An 11,912-nucleotide genomic window follows, 5' to 3' on the forward strand; every position below is an offset into this window, starting at 1 on the left:
ATCACCTCACCTTGTGTGTAGGCGGGACCTATAACTTGCTTTTGACCAATAGACCATGGCAAAGGTAATGTGCTATTGCTCTTGTGGTCACATTATATGACAAAAAGGAAGGGATTTTAAGATGTAATTAAATGTATATCAGAAGGGAAATTACCCTAGCTGGGCCTGACTGGATGAGTGAGTCTTTAAAAGCGGGGTTAGAGGTCAGAAACAGAAGTAGTCAGATTAATTCTTGTGCCAGCCTTGAAGCAACAAGTCTCCATGAGTTCTGAGCTGAAAAGAAACAACTCTAGCCAACTGTTAGGTGATCTTGGAGAATCCCAAGCCTCAAATAAAAACCCAGGGCTGGCAGAAACCTTGACAGTGAGGTCCTGAGCAGAGGAGTCAGCTAACCTGTACCCAGACTCATAGTTCATGGAAACTGGGAGATAATAAATGTTTACATGGCTAAGTCTGTGATAATTTGTATGTCACAACAGAAAACATACATATGTTTTAAAAACATGAACATTTTGGTGAGCTCCAGAGTGATACTGACATGACATTTACTGCAACAAAAACTACAACAACTCTGAAAATCACATGGGAGCACAATATGCTCTTAAACTATAAAAACATTTGACTGGATGCAGAGGAGTGGGACCTAAACTGGGATTCTTGAAAGTACAACAGTCCAGACAGGACATTGTGTTTATACAGAGGTAAGGAACTGTGTAATGGTTTAGATTTTAACTTATCTTTGTTTTGTATGCGTGCATTTCACATATCAGAAAATGGGAAAGCAGGTTGACTACTTGCAGTGCGTAGAACCAATTAGAAGAATCTTTAAAGCAGCAGTGTCAACTTAATGTGAAAATTGGAGATCTAATGATGATTTTTGAACACGGTGGCATTATAAAGCATATTTTAATCAAGAGAAATCCAGAGAAGATATGAAATCTGTAACAGCAGGACATAAAGAGTAGGACCTGATCATGCAGTTGACTTCAGACAAAACTTGGTCTGAGTCTCAGCTCTGTAAGTAATACCTTAAGATTTGGTTTCAGAAGACATACAAACATGAAAAAAATGCTCCACATCACAAACCATCAGAAACATGCAAATCAAACCACAATAAGACACCATCTTGCACCAGTCAGAGTGGTTATGATTAAGAAGTCAAAAAACAACAGATGCTGGTATGGCTGCAGAGAAAAGGGAAGTCTTATATGCTATCAGTGGGAATACAGACTACTTCAGCCACTGAAGAAAGCAGTTTGGAGATTTCTCAAAGAACTTAAAACTGAAATACCATTTGACCCAATAATGCAATTGCTGGGTAGATAGCCACAGGAAAATTAATCATTCTACAAAAAACATACATGCACTTGCACGCTCATTGCAGCACCATTCAGTATAGCAAAGACATGGATTCAACCTAGGTGTTCATCAATGGTAGATTGGATAAAGAAAATGTGGTACACATACACCATGTAATACTACACAGCCATAAAAAAAGATACAGTCGTGTCCTGTGCAGCAATGTGGATGCAGCTGGAGACCATTATCCGAAGCAAATTAACCCAGGAACAGAAAATCAAGTATCCCATGTTCTCAGTTATAAGTGGGAGCTAAGTATTGTAAACACATGGACATAAGGATGACAATAACAAACACTGGAGTCTACAAGAGTGGAGTGGTGGGAGGGAGGCAAGGGCTGAAAAACTAATTATTGGATATTATGCTTAGTATCTGGGTGATGGGATCACTCATACCCCAAACCTCAGCATCAGGGAATATATTCAGGTAACAAATATGCACATATATCCCCTGGATCTAAAATGACAGTTGAAAAATAATTCAACTTTTTTTTTTTTTAAAAGATGGTTTCCCTATATCTATTTTATAAGGTGTTGTGCATATAAAAATGAAACTGTGTTTATAAATGCTTAAGACTATGCATGGGATATTATGAATTATCAGAATTTTGTCTCAGTTATTATTACAGCAGGAAGAAACAAGAATAAGGAGACTAGTGTAAAGAATATCAGAATAATTCTGTCTCAGTTTGGACAGTCTGAGTCAAGGTAAATACGATGAGAAAAGTAGAGAATCAGATAAAGCTACATGATAAAGTGAGGGATGTAAAACTTGTGTACCTGCTGCATATTGTATAGGAAGAACGATGCAATTTTTAAACATCTATAAATTTTTAGACCAAAGTAAATTGAAAGAGAATTTGTCATTAACTGACTGGCAGAAAAAGTAGAATAGGGGATCATGTCAGGGATGAGATCATGAGTTCATGGGGTTTGTGCTGTCACCATGAAATCAAAGTTAAAATGTCCAGCAGACCTTTATAAATACATTAATGGACTTCAAATCTGGGTCAGAGCTAAAGATTTGGAGGATATCTGTGAAGAGATGATAATTGTAGCTGCTGGAGTGAATGGGCTTCCTAGGGCTCCACAGAGAATGAGGAACAATGAGTTACACGAATAGTATACACAATCTCGTAAACATTTCAAGATTAAAAACGTTTATGCCAGACTTCGTGTCAAAAGTGAAACATTGATTATTGCTAACCGATATGTAAAATATAGAATCAAAGGCCCTATATGTTTTCCGCTTTAAAGTTAAACTTTCTTAAGAAAATCAAACTTTTCTATCTCCTTTGGGATCCACTTAATAAAGACAACCAAAAACTTGTCTAATGGGGATTCAGTAGGGAGTCTGATCAACTTTCTGGCTCACCTGGGAGCTGTGTTATAATTATTGCAAACAGCAGTCACCGCTTCTCTTTCTCAGTCACCCTAAATGCCATATGAAAACGAAGAGCAACAGCTAGTGGCCACTACTCCCCTTTACATCAAATATAATTAGATAGAAACAATAGAATAAAGTATTTAATGTTTCCAAAGTTTTCAAGAGCCCACCTTAGATTACCTCCTTGGTATTGTGCTTCAAAGCTAGTCATTTGTTTTGATTATTTTATTTAATCTTGATTTAACCTCACGGACTATTCAAAACTTTAGTAACTAACTAATCTGAAGGATTACGTGTGAGTAGCAGTTGATACGACAAAAGCTGATTGCTTGAAATGGTCTAAATGTCAACAAGTATTTGAATTTCATCTCCAGTAGGACTTTTAAGGGAAAAAGAAAAACAACTTGAATTCCTAAGAAACATTATCTACTCTATTCTATTGTTTCCTATGCTGTTTGAAGCACCAAGGAAAACATTGGCTGCTGCTAATATTTTGAATATTCTATGAGATTAATTAATGTAGCATCTTTATAACATGAAATACAGAGGAAAAACTCCTTAAGGTCTTTGGTATTATGCATTCTAAAGTGTGTATACTAAAGAATATATGCCATAAAATAATTTCAATGACCTAACAATTAAGGAATAGTCTTGGGGAAATAATAAGAGGCATTTACATGTAGTAAAGAGATTATCATAGTAAAAAAGCTGAGTTTTGAAAAGGACATAGCTAGTTGGACTTCTGACCTAAATAGAGGTACTAAACATGTAAACTTGGTTTGATTCCCTAATTCACCTATTCCTAGTTGCGTGACCTTAGGATACAGTGATATGGAGATTTGATGTGAATTTCTGCTTTCTCGTATTAATATGAATAATTAAGAAATGAATAACATCAATCTTTACAAAGTCATGCAAACGTTACATTACTTAATGTGGGTGTATGGCCTGATATCAATAAAATATTGTGAATACCTATTAATACTTTGAATGGTATCTATGTCTATCTTATTGCTCTTCCCAGATGAAAAAGCAAATCCAGGGTCCAAGACAAAATGATATCAACAGGCACTCCATTATGAAGCAACAAATGTTTTTACTAGCACCAACTCACTGGCTCCTTTTCTTTAGAAATATGAAGGGCCAGATTCCATAAACCTAAGTGAGGCAGCTCAGAGTCTGACAGTAGAGTCACAGCAATTACTGGGGCTTTGAGAAAAGGGGCATGTAACTACAGAGGGCAGGTAGGCATTTGTGTTTTCATGTAAGTACCTTTACTTTTAGGGTTTTGGAATTTTAAAAATAATAATAACTCCAGAGACAATAAAGCAATATCTAATATGTTTTGTGGAAGTGGTCCAACTACAAAAGGTAAATTATTTCCATTTCATCATCATCTTTGGGGAATATAGTTCAGGTGTGTGTTTTAATTGCTACTGTATGTATGTCTTAATTGCCACCTTGGTGCTATATTCACAGAGAAAATACATCAGTAAAGTAAGTTTCTCTATTACAATATACATTTAAACACTACTCAATGAAGAAGTATTTTAAAATATTTTGCTTTAGAATTGTTACTTGTGCAATGAACTAGTTATGAGTTGAAATAATATCCTGTGTATTGACATGCAAATGAACTCACTAAGCAACCACTTTGCTTTACAGATTTGTATAATTTGATACCAAAAGCCACATTAAATTAATATTAATTACTTGATTTTAAACCAAGAAAGTTCAGAGTGAAGCTGTTCTCCTATTTCACCACATTTATGCATGAAAACATTAATACACAAGGAATAAAAATATGTTATGGGCAGGGATATCCAGGCTCTGTTCTACAGAGGTGTATGGCTTATTATCTGAAGATTTGTAGGAAGTAAACTTGATGTTTTACTTTTATAGACTGTAATTTCCAAATCCTTTATCAGAACTCATATTTTTTCATAATTAATGTGGTGCTATAAACTCTTCATTATGCACACATCTATTTTGTTTTTTTATTCCTGGCAAATATTCATTTTCAATTGTTCCTTGCCTTGCCAATCAGCATGAGAGGTTCTAAATGTCATTTTAATGCCAAAAAAAAAAAAAAAAACTGGTATGTGCACAAGCATTCTAGTCGAAATAAAAAATAACAATAATTAGAAGCCAAATTTGCCACTAAAAGTTATATATTGTATTACAGTTTATTATCTAAATTATTTTGTACTAGCTAGCATGTCTTTAACTTGCATGTTCTAGGTCATCCCCCTTGCATGTTTATTGTAAAGTAGAATTTACATATATATGTGTATATACATATATGTGTAAATATGTGTGTACATACATACATTCATACACTCTAATTGTCTCAATACTTATACTATTATTTAATTCATCCTCTTTCAGAAAACTCATTGGAACTCTGAGTTTATCAAAACATGGTCCCATCCATTATAATAATATCAATTCCTCAATACTAAGGTGATTTAAAACACAGAGGGACCAATTGCTTTGCTGTGTGGTTACCAATTTAATTGGAAAATTAGGGTATTTCTACAAGCTATTCTACAGCTAATCTGAAGTAGGCTATACCCCAAAGACTTTGGAGGTGTTGAAGCAGAAGGTGATTAACTCTGTTTGGTAAAGGATAATTGGTCACTTGACTCTTAGAATAATGCTAACAACAGGAAGTATTTTTTCTAGCTTATTAGTTCACAAGAGTCTTTTGAGCTTCATAATATATAAAGTACTAAAAAATACAAGAGATACGATGGCAATTTTGGGCAAATATGAAGAACTAATGGAAAGATGTCATTCAAGGCCTTTGGGTCTCATTGATAAATGAGCTTTAAATATTATTTTTTAAATGGTCATTATTCAAAGAAAATTATCAATAAATTATTAGGCAAATAACTTCTTAAATATCATTTAAAAGGGTATTTTTATTTTTTTCAAACTTTTTAGAGTATTTCAGATTTATTATGACTTGTATTTCTCTATCGCCCATCTTAGTAACTAGAAAAAAAAGAAAGAAAGAAAGAAAGAAAGCAATATACAGCCTTGATAATAAAAATTCCAAATTGATTCACCCTTATCTTAAATCTCACAAAACATATACAGGAATGCATTTTATTTGTAAGGAGAAACAATCTATCTATAAATTTCATTTTTGACTCAATTTTTAGTTTGATTGATGACCCTTAAGAGGTTGAGAAACAAGAAAGACAAACTGAGCATGTCATGTAATATATAATTACATTATTTTAATAATTTTCTATAGACTTTATGAAGTTCGTCACTTTTCTGCAAACAGTGCTGCATATATTTGCCGTGTGTCTGTAATGAAATGAGTTAATGTCTTAACAAGCCATCCAGTGTTGTGTTACTGAATAATCCTTTACGTTTTACATGAATTCATTATAACTCCAAAATATGGTCATTTCTTTGTGGATCAAAGACTTAATAAAGGGCCACCACATTTGAATATCTTTCATATGTGTCTTCAAAGTTGGCACTTTTATTAGTTCCAGTGGAAATGTTATTCTGTATTTAAATAGTGTCCCCTATATGCTAAATTTGGGCTTATGATGGGAATCTAATTTTACCTTATTTCAGGACTAAGATACAAAAGCTAAAAGTGTAGAAAAATCAGAAAAAAAAAATGCTTCTAATATTTTAAATTTGCAATCTCATTGACTCAACCTTTGGTTATTATTGCTAGTAGCATAGTTTGACTTCAGTGTTTAACTATGTTATTGTTAGATGAAACACTAAATTTCATCTTAAAGAATTCCATATTTTGGCAGTTCAAGGTAAATGTTTATACTTGAATAAAGACATACATCTTGGAAAACTTTGTGCAAATGGAAGTCAATGACACATTCAGGTACATTTTGAGTAAATGTAATGTTTATATATAGTACTGCCTTTCAAATAAGTTATAAAATTAAGATATATGTTAATGTTTCAAGATAATAAAATTGAAAATAAAATAAGCCGTAATTCTGTTAGAAATTTCACAGCCTAAATATTTATATCAATACAATTAGTTTTAACAAGAAAATTTCATAATTTATAGTGGAAAGAATGATTCCTTGTGTATTTAAAGGAGATTATGTTGTATAAACTTCCTAGCTCAGTGTTTTATATATTCTTTTTTGCCCCTCTACCCAATCCGGGCTTTCAAAATTTGTATGAATATTTAATTTAAGATCACATGACTGATGTGAATCTTACAAAGAATATCTGTTTAGGGTAAAACATGTGAACAACTTCAAAAGATTTACATTTGACCTCTAGTATTTGCAACAATATGCATTTCTTGTGGTAATCACTGTCTTGTAGGGCTGTGTAGTAAATACAATGAAAAATCTCTACCTAGAGGATTTAGTTTAAATCATAACATTCTAAAGCTAAACTTCATCCTAGTAACTCTAATACAACTAGAGTAGAAATTTTATGATATTTTAAAATATACAAATATTTAAGCCTAACTTAGTGTACTCCTGCTGAAAAGCATAGCTCTCTTCAGTGAATAATACTTATTAAGTATGAAACAGCTTTATATTTAACTCATTCCTATTAATATTGGACGTCTACTTTGCAACCTAAACTCTCTCTCTCTCTCTCTCTCTCTCTCTCTCTCTGGAATGTAAAGGAAATATCCCCCACCCCCATGCTTTTCCAGCCATCATTTATACTTAATCTAATGTCACTAAATGACATAAATGAGAGACCACAATTCCATTTATCAAGCAAACCATCACACCTGTCAAAGTTATGAATAGTAATAAGAAATGCAAAGAGCACAAGATAACTTCTATCATTTAATAATTGCTCAGTATGAAAAGTACTGTTCGGTCGTTTTCCACACTGAATTATTTCTCTGGACACACTCAGAACACACTGCCAATTGACAAAAGGAACATAGCTTCAAAAGAAAATCTTCTAAGTAGAGAAAAGCTCTCTGTTAAGCATGCAAGAGGTTAAACATTGCTGAAATAGTGAGACATTTTCTCAGCCCACGCTTCCCAGTTCCATTCAATTACCAACAGCACAAGTGACTATAATACAAGCTAATACTGTATTATTAAATCAGAGCTTCCCATTTACATCCACCTCTAACCTGAGGGGGTGGCAAGGGGATGACATTTGCTAGTCAACAGCAGAACAAACAGCCCCCAACTTGGAAATACACATGACCTTGGGGTGTGGAATGCTCAGAGACTGAGTTTCACAAGTTTTATTTGGATCTACTGCATAACAACACATCTAAATGGACCCAGCATGATATAAATGTTTCTATCCCTACCTCCTCCCTTCCAAAAAATGTTAAGAGAGCTCTGCACTTTGAAATCTATGCTTTAGATATAGGAAATAATATTGTTGATTAACCAGAGATTAGTCCATTCAGATAATTATTTGATTATATTTGTTCTAAACAACTTGTTGGTTGATTTATTTAATATCATTTGCTAATATATTTGGAGGGTTTTCTGGAATGGTTCCTTTGAACCCTGCTGAAAGCATTGCTCTAAAATATTTATATTTATAAAGCAAGATATAACATAATGACATTAACTTCACAAAAAGCAAAGCTCTCAACTTCCCCTCTAGAATTTAGTGCATAATCACTAACAGATGATCTTGTAATAATGATAATAGTAATTATTAAAATATTTTTGCAATCATTGCCAAAAGTCCAGTTTTCAAATTGTAAAAATAAACAGAACTTGTTTTTAAATTTTTGTGTAGCAGTCCTTATGTCTCCCCCACTTGTAATCATTTATAACAATATTATTTTTCTTACCTTATTTTAACAGTCACAAAAGTCCCCCAGAAAGATTCCTAAACGCTGTGGAAATACAAATCACAATTAAAAAAAAAAAAAAAGAAAGAAAGAAAACCACTAAGAAGATCGTCTTAGCTGGGAAAAAAATAATAAATAAAATAGTTTCGTCTAAAACTATAGAAATCTCCAAAGTCAAGCCTGAATGAGCGCCCAGGTGGCAAACAGAGGAGTCTCTCCCACGTCCGATACCACACTCCTTTGTCAAGTTGATATGGGTCCTGTTGGTGAAGCGGGTCCCACAGGGCACAGAGGGTGCAAGAGGGCGTTGCCTCCAGGTGCTGGAGCAACTGGTCCGCTCGCGTCTCAGTTTCAGCACCGACAGCACAGTGGACAGTACCAGCTCCTCTCACCTCCAGTTTGTCTCAGTCACTGAACCAGGCTGATTCTCGCTCCTCCTCCCTAGGCAGGAGCTGCTGCCACTCAACCCGGGGGTGCCCCGCCCCCACCATCTGACGTAACTATTTTGCATATCAACTCGCCGAGAAGTGAGGGGCCGCCCCCTTGACTGGGCTTCTGCTAGGGTCAGCTGCGGCAATCGAGGCTACAAAATCCAGGTTTAAGGTCAGCGTGGGCATCTTTGGACTTCAAGATGTATTCTCAACCAGTCCAGTGGAAATTAAACGCTTTGGCGGTGCTGGAGCCTTTGCCTTCGCTGGGACTGCCGTTTCTGCGCACTCTAAGATCTCTGCGGGCACAGCTCTGGAAGGAAGACGGGGCGGAGAGAGGGGGCAGTGGAGCGCGGAAAGGACCGAGTGGGAGGCGGGTGGGGAGGAGACGGAGAAATAGAATGAATCGATTCAACCGTTCTTGAAAACATCTCCCATCCTTTTGATCTTCCTGGCCAAACTTTGCTGCCTCTCACTGCTATTTGGTTATTTGAACGCATACGTATGTGGTGTTCCTACTCCTTTCCCTCGGTTCACGGAGCCGCTGGAGGGAGTCGCTGCTGCAGAAACTTGCCTGGAAGAAAAAAAAAAAAATCTTGAGCAGCGAGAGGAAACGTGAAAGCTTGCAGCGCTAGCCATCATTTCTAAACAGAATCTTAAAAATAAAAACAAAAAGAATTACGAGTGCTCCATAGTATATATTATACTTCATATTCGTTCCAATAAAACCTACAGAACCTTCCCTATTCATTATCATGATTTAAATATATCCTCAAACTGTATAGACTTGGAGATTCCACAGTAAAAAAATAAATAAATAATAAAAAGTGAAAGTTCTCAGCTTCAACTTCCACTGCCAAAATTCTGAAGGTTATGCAATATTTATTATGTCTACTATATCAATTGTTCTATGAAAGATGGAGTATGCTGGAAGCATTACATAGCCTTTAGCAATTCTCTCAGTATTTGTGATATTTCTTGTCCCAGTGAAGCTCTAGCGGCCTTAAAGGCAAGAGAAAGGGGGCCTGTCATGCCAAATTCCACGGACTGCTTAAACTTGTAAACAAACATTTTCAGTGAACTGAAGTAATCAATCATCCAGAAGGGTGATTATTCACATTCCATGCATGTATCCCACCTACAGTTAACATGACTTACTTGGACAGAAAAGTGGGTATCTAAAACTAAGCTTAATTTTCTTAAGTTGGATAAAACATGTTTAATAAAAAAGATTGTTTACTCAAAAAATGTCATAGCATTTCACACATCGTTTTCCATCAGAATGCCTACATACTGATATGTGTCATCATATTCCAGGAGTCTGATAGCATCTAGCACTGGATCCACTCACAAGCCTTTTCAGGGACTCTAATAAAATGAATACACTTGTTTATTCCTCCATCAGGAAAAATAATAAATTTTATTTTCTGTGATATTAAGAAGTTTTTTGAGGAAGTCTATTTACTTTGTGGGCCCATACCCCCAAACTCCTTCTTTCTAGTTACTTAAAAAATAAAAGATAACAGAGGAAAAAAACTATGGTATTTTTGCTTGAAGGAAGGAACATTTTTTTTATTCTGATTCACACCCACATAAACCTTTCTCTATGGCTTTATTCCAGAAATTGCCCGTTTCTTTTCTGAACGTACAATCCCTAGTACTATTTCTCCAACACACCTTGACCGTAAGTTTCACATTTTGGGTAATCTGCAATGTTTTTGTTTTCTCAGACAACTACTGATTTTACATTTATAAGTGTCAAGTGCCATGACTTTTTGCACAGATACACACGCATGTATTATGAGTTCTTCAGTTCTCAAAGTCATTTTAATAATGGTGGCAGACACCATGATATGACAGGAAAGATGATCTGTGGGGGCAGATGGGTGTTGCACAATTGTAATTACAATGGTGCCAACTGAATAACTTAGACTGGCTATGGCGCGCATGATATGCTTCTTTTGGGAACATCACATAGCACACTTTGGTCTGCTTCATGCCAATGTGCTGAAATGTCAGAGAAATCTTGATAGTTCCTTTTAGCAATGTAGAGAGTACGTGACGTATGCTTATAAAATTCCACCAAGACCTATGTTGTTTGGATAATGGACACTATTTTTCAGTTTACTCCAGTGATCATAATGTTTTGGGCTATGAATTCAATTAAAGCAGTCATAATATTATTGAAAAGCCTGAGGGAATAAAACTGGAAAACAAATCTTCCTTTCAAAGATGGAAAGGAAAACCAAATCATTTTCTCATTGTCTTTAAAAAGAGAGAGAGAGAAGAAAGAAATAAAGAAAAGAAAACAAAAGGAAAATAGCTATTTTGGCGAGCATGAACAAAGATGAACATATGCAGAAAGCATTGAGAATATTCTCCTAGGGGATTCTTGATTTTGTACTGCCCTAAATGGCAGTGTGACTGAGGGCAAGCTATTTAAACCTTTTCATCACATTCATAATTTTTAAAATATGTAGGTTATCCTGTTATCTCCAAAACTCATTACATGCTTGTCATTCTGTACTTTTATGTTAGACTTCAAAATTTTTTATATTACAATTCAAAATTTTATATTATAATTTAAAATTTTAAGAACTTTTCCCTAAGTGAAATAAACTGGCACGTGGTTACTAAGTCTGTGGAAAGAATATCTTCATATAATTAGGTTGGGAGGTGTGGAGAGGCTAAGACCAACTATGAGGCTAAGAGAGGCCAAAAAAATAAATTTTGTCCACTCAGGCTGGAACTGAAAGAAGGCAAAATAGGCCTGTTAAAGCATTCATTTATTATATAAGCATATTGCAATAATCTCTCATCTAGTTGCAGATATAATTACTCTTCAGGATATTTAAAGTAATTGTAAAGCAACAATAAAATTTAAGGCATGCGGAAGAGGTTAGATGGATTTTCAGTTGCAAACTGGCACTGGAAAGATGACTACAAAT

The 11,912-nt window shown here is 34.9% G+C and overlaps 1 protein-coding gene across 1 annotated transcript in view; it reads right to left on the minus strand.

The window, feature by feature from the left end:
- Positions 1–8,949, minus strand: part of FSTL5 (follistatin like 5) — an 810,882-nt gene extending 801,933 nt beyond the window's left edge. The window contains exon 1 of the mRNA XM_015139434.3: positions 8,537–8,949. The gene's annotated coding sequence lies outside the window, so the exon portion shown is untranslated. The remainder of the gene's footprint in view (positions 1–8,536) is intronic.
- Between the last annotated feature and the right edge of the window lie 2,963 nt (positions 8,950–11,912).

Source organism: Macaca mulatta, chromosome 5, assembly GCF_049350105.2.
Source record: "Macaca mulatta isolate MMU2019108-1 chromosome 5, T2T-MMU8v2.0, whole genome shotgun sequence".
Taxonomy (NCBI): domain Eukaryota; kingdom Metazoa; phylum Chordata; class Mammalia; order Primates; family Cercopithecidae; genus Macaca; species Macaca mulatta.